The sequence below is a fragment of the Gorilla gorilla genome, chromosome 5, assembly GCF_029281585.2.
Source record: "Gorilla gorilla gorilla isolate KB3781 chromosome 5, NHGRI_mGorGor1-v2.1_pri, whole genome shotgun sequence".
Classification (NCBI taxonomy): Eukaryota; Metazoa; Chordata; class Mammalia; order Primates; family Hominidae; genus Gorilla; species Gorilla gorilla.
In genome coordinates, this window is record NC_073229.2 from 33,861,325 (window position 1) to 33,872,591 (window position 11,267).

At 38.3% G+C, this 11,267-nt stretch overlaps 1 pseudogene; it reads left to right on the top strand.

Annotated features, from left to right (window-relative positions):
- Positions 1–10,028: 10,028 nt before the first annotated feature.
- Positions 10,029–10,460, top strand: LOC101130504 (large ribosomal subunit protein mL42-like; annotated as a pseudogene).
- The last annotated feature ends 807 nt before the right edge of the window (positions 10,461–11,267 follow it).

Genomic DNA, 11,267 nt, shown 5'->3' on the forward strand with positions numbered 1-11,267 from the left:
ACTACTCATTACCTATATTTGACAATATTTCCTTATATTATCTGTAGCATTTATACCACATTTGTAAAAGAATATGAATATGAAACTTACCCTTTATATAGTAAAAATGAGAAGGCTTTCAAGACTTCATAATCTGATCAAATTTTTGTTTTTACTAGATGGAATGGACTGTCTATTAAGGGCTAAGAAAAGGGAGATATTGGTAAAAATTGTCAGTTACCAAACATTCCAAAAAAATGCAAGAAGATAAACATTTTTGCAAGCCTTCAGATATTTAAAGAAGCAAAATAGTTTCCTAGAGGCATAATATTTGTGAGAATTTGTAATGACTATCCTGAATAATTGATTTTTTGCTAAGCTTCACATTAACTTGAGGCATCACCTAGGAACGTATTCTTTCATGGCCAAGGCCTGTGTGGTAGTGAGGCCTCCTTAAGAAGTAAAATGTGAAAATGAAATTTTCTCTTTTGAAGTGGTTTATGGGGTTAGGATGTGGGAAAAATGCTATATTAATAAACTCGTACTGTTTTATGTCTATATGTTCAGGCCCAGAGCAGACCAGACTGAAAGATGGACTGGGTCTAATTCATCATGATGATAGATTTGATTAGATTGTGTAGTGAAGCATTAGAAGGGCCATTCCTATCACAAAAAACGCCATTCCAGCAGCCTAGGAGTAAGAAATGGCTTGACTTTTGTTTTCATCTCAGGTTTAACTAGGCTCTAATTATATAAATACAGCTTCTGATAGATTGCAACTGTAAGCAAAAACCAACATATAGTTAAAAATGTGGTCTTCCTTGGTAAATAGATCCAAAATGTCTAATGTAAAACATGCAGCAGCAGATTGAAGGAATGTGAGTTTCTCTCAATGGCATATATATGATATATCCAGAGGATTTTTATATTGTTTGTACTTATATAATGAATTCATTTTACTGCCGGGCATGGTGGCTCATGCCTATAATCCCAGCACTTTGGAAGGCCGAGGTGGGAGGATTGCTTGAGTCCAGGAGTTCTAGACCAGCCTGGGTAACACAGTGTGACCTCAACTCTAAAAAAAAAAAAAAAAAGAAATTCATTTTATATATTGAATCATTATTTTGTAAGTTGTGAAATAAGCAATTGCAGTTTTCATTATGATTTTTCCCCAGTAACCAGGTATTCTAATTTTTAAAAAGAGCTAGAGGGCAGGGATTCAGAAAGATTACACGCCCTCTGCTTTTCTGGCTTTTGGTATTGTGTGAGGATGTAATGCATGGAGCTGCTAATGCAAGCTTGCGAAGATGAGGGGTGCTAGCGCATATGACGAGGATGGCAGACCTGATAGGTGGAAAGATCTAGGTCATCCTGACAACATTAAGCAGCTGAACTCACTGATCCCAGAACCTCAGGCCACCCCACCCAGCCCTTACCATCTCCTGTCCTACTGCCATGGGAGGTAATACACTTTTTGCTTATTGTCGAAGCTGCTTTATTTGATTTTCCTATTACCTGCAGCCAAAAGCATTGTGATTAATACACTGGTCTCGTGCTGCTAGAAATGAATCATGCCTCCTGTAGGGTTGTATCCAACAACAGACACATGGCAGGTATCTGTTATACCATCCACAAGATACAATGTGTTTGTTTTGCAGAAATTATCTCTACACCTGTGGGCTTTTGCTACCCATAGAGCTACTTGTACCTAATTCAACCAATAAAAATAATGCTAGAAACTGAAGCCAACAAAGCTGTCAAAATTTGTCTTGGGCTCTTGGGTTAGACAACTTGTTGAGATTTTATAATACATTTCCTTTTTTCTCCTCTTTTTCTAGGTTCTTTCCTGCTGGATGCGGAACACTCAATTATCACTTCCTCATGTGCGTAGTCTCCCTTGCTGAGTCAGCTCTCACTGGGGCCTTCCCATGACTTGTTTGTTGTCTTTATCTGTCTGAAGCCTCATCTTCCTTTGACATTTATCTTCATCTGGAAATTCTATAATCTTCCTTTTCCTCTTGTCTTGATCTTACATAAAATCAACATTGTCCATTGAAAGTTATGTTTAAGAAGCAGTGTTAACAAAACTATCATGAAGTCCCTTGTACCTTGTTAAAAACCACTGTATTCATAACTTTGTTGTTTTTTCAAATATATTTTTCTCTGGATTGAAACTGCTTACCATTCAGGTCATTGGAAGTCTCTTCATTCCCATTAAACTCTTTTTCAGGTTTGACATCTTTGTCCTCTATTAACTCAACTTTGAGTATCTCTTTTTTAATCCAGCACAAAAAGCTCCTCCCCTATCCTTCCAGCCCCATGACTGTAAGATAAAAAATTTCCTGCTACAGGCATCTTGCAGGCAATGTGTCAGACAGGCAATGCATCAAACAGCTGACATTGATCAGAACTCAGCCCTTGTCATATATCTCTTCCTAAAATGCCTAGAGAATAATTTGTTGAGTACATGCTCAATAACTTAAATTGTTTTGAATTAAATCAAATTAAAGTCTTACAGTCACTACTGGAGGGAGAACAGGCAACATGTATGAATTTTCACTGTTTTGGAGCACATGGAAAAGAACATCAATACTAGTAGCATCTCAAGATCCCAGTGGCTAGACCCAGCCTACACACGACAGTCAAAATTTACTATTTATGATGTGGATTATCTCATACTAGTCCATTGCTTCACTTTCTACTGGCTGACACCTCTGGCACATTTCATCCTTTTTCTTCTTTTTCTTTTTTTAGAGGCTGGAGTACAGTGGCATAATCATAGCTCACTGCAGCCTCGCTCATGAACTCAAGTGATCCTCCCACCTCAGCTGACCAAATAGCTGGGACTAGAGGCATGCCCACCACACCCGGCTAAGCACCTTTGATTCTAATATTGAAAATATCATTATAAAATATCTAGTAGGTATGGATTAATGAATGAGTTAAATGGCAGATGTTTGACCCTAATAAGTAAAGGTTTGGGGACGCCAGGGAGATGGTAATATCTGGGATCTTCTTAGGCCTCATTACCAGGACATAAAGAAACAAAATGAGGTTTCTCAAAATGCCCATTTAATACATTATTTTTTATCGTAATAAACATACGGCCTTTTCAGATCTTATTTTTGTTCCTTCTATTGTTAGTCCTGAGTGTTTGCCTATGGTGACAGCCAGATTTCATTTCATTCATTCATTCATTCATTCATTTATTCATTCTGACCATCATCTGGGGGCCAAGCACTGTGGTGGGTACTCGGGGTGCACCAGTGAACAGAACAGACAAAGCCCTGCCCTCTTGGAGTTTACATTCTAGTGCAGGCAACATGGGAATATAATAAATCCATAAACTCAGGAAGAACTTAGTTCTTTTTAGATCAATAAGGCCTGACTATGAACTGTGAACTGTGAAGGGACGGATTCCCTGAAGAGGTACCAAGACCTCATTTTAAAAGAAGACTTTTTATTTTTGGACATTCTTTAGATATTGACTTTTTCTGTTCTCTAGTAGAAGTATCTTGCAGCAAGGAATAGAAAGACTGAAGCCAATTGATGTGATATTAGGAAAGTCCTGTCTTTTGCTTCTCTGGGCCCCTGTGTGGACTTCTGTGAATGAAAGAATAAAAAACAAAGTGCTTTTCCTATGCTCTCACTCAACAACAATCAACACAGAAGACTTCTGTGACCTCTGGGCATGAAGAAGTTTGTGGAGATTTCTCCCAACCAGCAGCCAATCAATCAATCCAGCAGAGGACACTAGCTGGGTGTCCTCTTATTCAATTCAATTCTGATGCTATCTACCTGGAGACAGCATCAGATCCCACAGGTTGAGGGCTCAGTCCCACAAAACTGCCCTCCACCGCCCCAGGATCCTCTCCTTTTTTTAGGGTCCATTGATTAGCAACCTTAATTCTATATGGAACCTTAATTCCCCCCTGCCAAGTGAGGGGGAAAAACACACCCAAAGCATTCCCTCTATTCTCTCACTTAAACAATCAACACAGAAGACTCCTGTGACCCAATTGAGGAGGTGTTTTTTCAGGGTCCATTGATTAGCAACCTTAATTCTATATGGAACCTTAATTCCCCCCTGCCAAGTGAGGGGGAAAAACACACCCAAAGCATTCCCTCTATTCTCTCACTTAAACAATCAACACAGAAGACTCCTGTGACCCAATTGAGGAGGTGTTTTTTCCATCCATCAAGCAAGCAAACAATTCCTCAGTGGACACCAGCTGGGTGTCCTCCAATTCAATTCAATTCTGATGCTATCTACCTGGAGAGAGTGTCAGATCCCAGAGATTGAGGGCTCAGACCCATAAGACTGCCCTACCCCCAACACACACACCTTCCCATGCAGATCGCAAGCCCCAGGTTGTATTATCTGTGCTTCTGACCAACTGGCTATACACTGGGGTTCCCACAACCCTGCCGGGTTCACTTAATTTGTTAGGGCAGCTCACAGACCTCAGGGAAACACTTAAGTTTTCCTGTTTATTATAAGGCATGTTACAAAGGATACAGATGAAGAGATGTGTAGGGCAAGGCATGCAGGAAGGGGCACAGAGCTTTCGTGCCCTCCCTGGGCACACCACCTTCCAGGAACCTCCACTGTCTGGAGGTTCAGCTACCTGGAAGATTCCAGAACATAGTCCTTTTTGATTTTTAGGAAAGCTTCATTAGGGAGGCATGATTGATTAAGTCATTGGTCATTGGTGACCAACATAATCTTCAGCCCTTCTCCCCTTCCCAAGGTTTCGGGGTGGGGCTAAAAGTCCCAACCCTCTAATCTTGCCTTGGTCTTTCTGGTGACCAACCCCATCCTGAAGCTACCTAGGAACCGCCCCTATCAGTCAACTCAATAGCACATACAAAGCCATTTATTACTTTGAAGAGTCCAAGGATTTTAGGAGTTGTATGCCAGGAAACTGGAGGATAACCAGGTACTGTATATATTTCACAATATGACAGCCTCACTTTCCATTATAACAAAATAAGGAAATTAGATAATCAACAAGGCTCTCTGTAGCTCTGAAATATTAACACTGTGATTTTATGGAACACATATAAGAAATCCTCTAGCTTTTTTTATTTGACTTTTCTAGCAGTTAATGTGTTTTTTTAAATATCAGAAATCTAAGTGGTCAATACTCTTCTTAAATGAGTTTGTCTATCAGATTACCTCATTTTATAAATTTATTATAGAGAAGTTGCTGCAATCTTAGCATTTCTGTGAATTGGAGAACATGATTCAGACTTGTTGATGAGGTCCAGAATAACTGAGGGACATATCTCAGTAGGGTTTAGATTGTCAATAAACGAAATCAAGGAGGTATCTAAAGGAGTTCTGATCTTGCTTATTAGAAAAAGTTCAGGAAACACAGCAGAGAAATAAGTTAAAAAAAAAAAAAAATCTCTGGAGGCAGTAGGATCTGACCAGAGAAAACAACCACTAAAATGTTCACAAGTGCCAGGGGGAAGGAGGTAACATTCCTCACATTTACAGACCTTTGAAGCTCATTTTAACTTGGGAACTTTATGGACATAAGGATAAGTCCAGGGCTGCCTGTTTAAGGGTTGGGTCTCATTACTCCCTAGTTAACAATTCACATTTTAAAATGAAAGAACCAGATTTAAATGTAATCCTGTCTTTAGGCTTGAAGACAAGTAAAATGCTATTTTTATCTAATACATAAGTAAAAGCAAGAAAATCCCCTCCAGAGAGTGGAAGCTGTTCATGGCTCTATTGTAATTTCTGTCTGCAAATGTGTGAAAGAAACTTTCAAGGGAAAAATGTTCCAGAAAGTAACCTTTTAAATGTTAAACCACTGCACTTTAGAAAGCAAGATAAAGAGCTTTGTACCCCAAGCTATTTCTCTGTTCCTTTTTTCTTGAGCTAAACCTCCTGTGTAATAATTTCTTTGGAATGCTTTGTTCTGAAGAGATGTTTCATGCGACTGGTGCCTTGTCTCAGTAATCAAAGACACACTGAGTCAAATTTGGCCTTTGGAAAACAACCTGGATAATGACTGCCTGTAATTATGTAAATGTTTAGATAATAACTGATTTTCAATTTAATTTGATGGAGACAAAACTTAGCACATCCTTACCCAATGCCTCTCCTTGTAAGTGGCCACTGTGTCTTCTGGGTAACTTGAGAACCTGGCAACAATATCAGGAACATAGTAGGTGCTTTATAAATAGTTAGTAGATTAATGAATGAATGAGTGAATGCTTAATAAATGTGCTTGATCTGATCCTAAAACAATTTTTTTCCTTTCAGAAATTCAGCCATTTAGTCATCATTTTTTGAAGCATATTTCAAAAGTATACTAATATTGAAGAGTAATTAATAGAAAGCAACTGACACTATGTCTTTGTTAATGCTGCACCCCCTTCCCAAATAAATATCATGGTTTATGGCTCTCCAGAGGCGAGAGAACAAAGCCACTTGGGAGAAAAGTATCTGCTGGAGTTTTTGGTTTTTGCTTTTCTAAAACTGCCTCAAATTCAGAAAAAAAAGGCCATAGTTTTCATGGCTATGGGGTCCACACTCTAGTCTCCATGCAGAATCTTTCCCTAATGACTGGACTTGTTTTGGCAGCCCTCAGGGTAAATTACTCTCCTCGCTAGCCCTCAGCAACCACAGAGGCTTATCTCAAATTCTTCTTGTCGAAATGGGATGTGTACTTGGTCTTACCACTTGAAGAAAAAATGTTTAAACACTGCACAGTTTACCAGATCTTACTTTGAGGTGTTCTCTGGGGTTAGCCAAACAAATGGAGAAGGTCTAAGTAAACTGTTCAAGACTTTCAGCCAACGCTGAAAGTGCAGTGCTGGAATTGCCTGACCCCAGAGAGAGGGTAACTCTGAGCGTGCAGTTTCTAGATTAAGGTCGGGAGGTGCTGACCACAATGGCGCCATGGGTGGAGGGTGATGCCTTAGGCACCGCTGAGGAAGTAGAAGAAAGATCTAACTCTGGAGGTATCTTCCTCCTGATTTTTTAGTTTTTCTGGAGAGCCCCTCAGAGTGTGGGAAAGTGTGTAGTGGACAGGGATTTGGGAGTGTTACCTTCCTTCCAGCGACCCTCTCCTTTTCTACCCACTTCTTGCTGATACAAAATCTCCAGGTGCAAAATTTCTTGGTGACCTCTGTGCCCAGCTGCAAGCAGCTTCCGTAGAAGGCAGATATGACCTCAGCATTACACACAGGCATTTTTAAAAAATAAAGGATGCTATTTAAATTAAGGAACAATTTAAGCAAACAAAAGACAGAATAATAAGCAGACTCTATGTGCCCACTACCAGGAGTAAACAGACTTGAACATTTTGCTTATTGATATGGTCTGGCTGTGTGTTCCCACCCAAATCTCATCTTGAGTTGTAATCCGAACTGTAATCCCCAGGTGTTGGAGGAGGGAACTCTTGGGAGGTGATTGGATCATGGGGGCGGTTATCCTATGCTGTTCTCTTGTGATAGTGAGTTCTCAGCAATATCTGATGGTTTTATAAGGATCTGTTCCCCCTTTGCTCTGTGCTTCTCTCTCCTGCCACCTTGTGAAGAAGGATGGGTTTGCTTTCCCTTCTGCCATTATTATATAAGTTTCCTGATGCCTCCCCAGCCATTTGCAGCTGTGAGTCAATTAAACCTCTTTTCTTTATAAATTATCCAGTCTGGGGCACTTATAGCAGTGTGAAGCCGAACTAATACACTTACTTACTTTAGGCCTTTCTTTTTCTTTCTTTTTTTTTTTTTTAAGAAATAAGATTTTATAGAGTTAAAAAAAAATCCTCCCTCAATTTAAGAATCTGCACAGCTATTCTTTCTATTCTTTTTTATCTTTGAATTGCTCATAATTAAAATCAAAATAATTTGTATATTTGTAAATTGTTTTGATTTTAATTATGAGCAATTCAAAGATAAAAAAGAATAGAAAATAATACAATGACTATATACCCACCATTGAGATTACACGCATGATACTATTTTGCCTTATTTGTTTTAACCTTGTTCTAAATTTTTATTGTGGAAAATTTCAGACACATACAAGAGTAGGAAGAATAGTATAATGAGCTCCATGAACCCATCACCCAGCTTCAACAATTGTCCACTCATGGACAATCTTGTTTTATCTGTGGGGTAGTTATAGATAATATAGATTCTACATTCTCCCATATGTTATTTATCTATACACATTTTGTCATGTATCTCTTAAAGAGAAGAATGTTAAAAAAAGTAACTGCAATGCCATTAACATACTTAAATGTAGCGATGATTCACTAGTGTCTGCTATTAGCCAAAATCCAGTCAATGTTCAAATTTTTTCATTGTAAAAATAATTTTTTTTCAATTTTTGTGTTTGAATCAGGATTCAGATAAGGTCTAAACCAAGCTTAAAGCCAACCTGCAGCCTGCAGGCCACACAGGGCCCTGGACAGCTTTGAATGCAGCCCAACACAAATTTGTAAACTTTTTTAAAACAGTATGAGTTTTTTTGCAATTTTTTTCCTCTTAGCTCATCAGCTATTGTTAGTGTTAGTGTATTTTATATATGGCCCAAGATAATTCTTCTTCTTCCAGTGTGACCCAGGGAAACCAAAAGATTGGACACCCCTCATCTACATATTGACATTGATTTGACAGAGATAGTTATACCTCTTTCTTTCCAATTTTTATTCTTCTAATTGCTTGTTTTTATCTAATTGTATAGACTAGGACCTCCAGCCCAGTATTAAATAGCAGTGGAGATCATGGCTATCCTTTTTCTTGTTCCTCACTTTAATGGAAAGTCTCCAGTGTAATCACGTTAAATAAGATGCCAGCTTTTGAGCTAAAGTATACACACACACACACACGTAATCACATATATAACATATTAAAAATCACATATGAATATAAAGTATACATTATATATTTCAATAAATGATGTACCATATATAACCATATATAATGATATATGTAATTATATATAATCATATGTATTTAAAAAACAAAATAGTCATCAATGTATATTTTATAAGTGTTAAGTTTATCAGGTGCCTTATCTACCTCTGTGAAGATGATTATATGACCTTTTTCTCTTTAATTGTCTTAATATGAAGGATTATGTTATTAAATTTTCTAATAATGAATCCCTCTTGTTAAAGATGATGCTGATTCTTGTAGCAACTAGAATTATAAATGGAAAAGGCTACAAATTATCTCAGAAAAAAAAATCTAGATCTCCTATTTGATAGGGAAAGAGAATTTATTACCATACATGCGTGTGACTAAAATAATCAACTACTGATGTTTAATTTTTTAAATCTCCCTGTATAACAACTATAATTAGACTTGAGTTTCATATACACCTTTCAGATGCTATTGCCAAGTACATTCCCAGTTTTTAAATATGTTTCTATTCTTTAGCAGAGTAAACAGCAAAAGGTGCTAGAAGGCAAATAAATGTGCAGGGAGACAGAGCAACACGTGCCCAGAGTATTTTGTGCTGCCCAAAGCCATTTGGCTTTGAAGAGATTCAAAGGAACAAACATCTGATGTTCAGACACTAAGATGAAAGAGTTAAAGGGCTTCTTCCCAAAAACCCATAACCCTAGCCTAATCGTGAGAGAAACATCCGTTGAATTCTAATTAAGGGAAGTTCCACAAAATTCCTGACCAGGACTCCTCAAAACCATCAAGGTCATCAAAAACAAGGAAAGTCAGGGACACTGTCATAGCCAAGGGGCACCTAAGAACAAATGACAACTAAATGTAGTGTAAGATCCTAGATGGGTTACTGGAACAGAAAAAGTACGTTGGGTAAAAACGGAGAAAATGTGAATCCATTATGGGCTTTAGTGAATAGTAACAATGTTGGTTCATTAATTGTAACAAATGCACCGCACAAATGTAAGATGTTAATATTGGGGGCAACAAGTGGGTGGACTTGAGGTGAGGAGCTGTCAAGTGATGAAAACTGGTGTGCCTAGAAGCAGATTTTCAAAGCATTCTCTCTTCAAAACATCTTTTTCGAAGATGTTTATACTACCTGATAAGCATCTCAATACCCCATGGCTGTAGCAGCAGTAAAATAGAGGACAGTAAAGCAAATTGTCTTGAAACATTTATTTCCAATGCAAAATGGAGCTTTATACCGTGTGTGTTATAAATCTATGTATTCTTCTCTACCTGGTGACTATAATTGCAAAATAGAGCTTGCTGTGACTTCCAATGGCAGGAAGTGAGCCTGCTACCACTCTCCTGTGGACATTCCCTATGAACACACAAAACCCATCCTTCAGCCAGATCCTGGGCACAATAATGAAGAAATACAAGATCAAGTGCTGAAAACCAGACTGGAAGAAAAAGGTGAACACCTTGAGCAAAGACGCATGATAGAACAACTTAGCAAAATGTTCTTTAGTATTACATGTTGTTGTTGGTATTCTCATGGACAGTATTAAAGGTGTTGCAAGAAACTAGATCTTCTAAAAGGCAGATGACTGAGGTACTCGGGGGAATCAAAGAGAAATGTTCTTCATTTGTCATTTGAGAAAATGCAATCCGGGGTGTTCACTAACATGTTATATAGTAAAGTCAGAATAATGAATGTCTTTTCATATTAGAAAAATAATAGGGGGAAGTAGGTGTGGGGCATATGAGGACTGTCTGCACTATCATAATTTTTCTGTAAATGCGAAACAACTGTAAGATTAAAAGTTTATTTTTAAAATTAAAGAACCTTAAAAAATAACACAGGTACATCTTTTCTCCAGATGCCAAGAGAAGTAGAATTATATTCTTGAATTCCCCATCCGTTTTTTTCAAACTACCCACTAGTGCCAGCTCAAGGAGCAGTTTGCTTTTTTCATTTAGAAGTATATTTGGAGGCCGGGCACGGTGGCTCACACCTGTAATCCTACCAGTTTGGGAGGCCAAGGTGGGTGGATCACCTGAGGTCAAGAGTTTGAGACCACCCTGGCCAACATGGTGAAACCCCATCTCTACAAAAATACAAAAATTAGCCGGGCATGATAGCGGGTGCTTGTAATCCCAGCTACTCAGGAGACTGAGGCAGGAGAATCACTTGAACTTGGGAGGCAGAGGTTGCAGTGAGCTGAGATCACGCCATTGCACTCCAGCCTGGGTAACAGAGTGTGACTCTGTGTCAAAAAAAAAAAAAAAAAAATAGTAGAAGAAGAAGTATATTTAGGCTTATTTTGGTGAAGGAAAGTGGTAGATGGAGTGAACTGGAGAAGTGATTTGGAGAAAAGTCAAGATGCAGCATCAAAGCCTTTGATGGGACATAC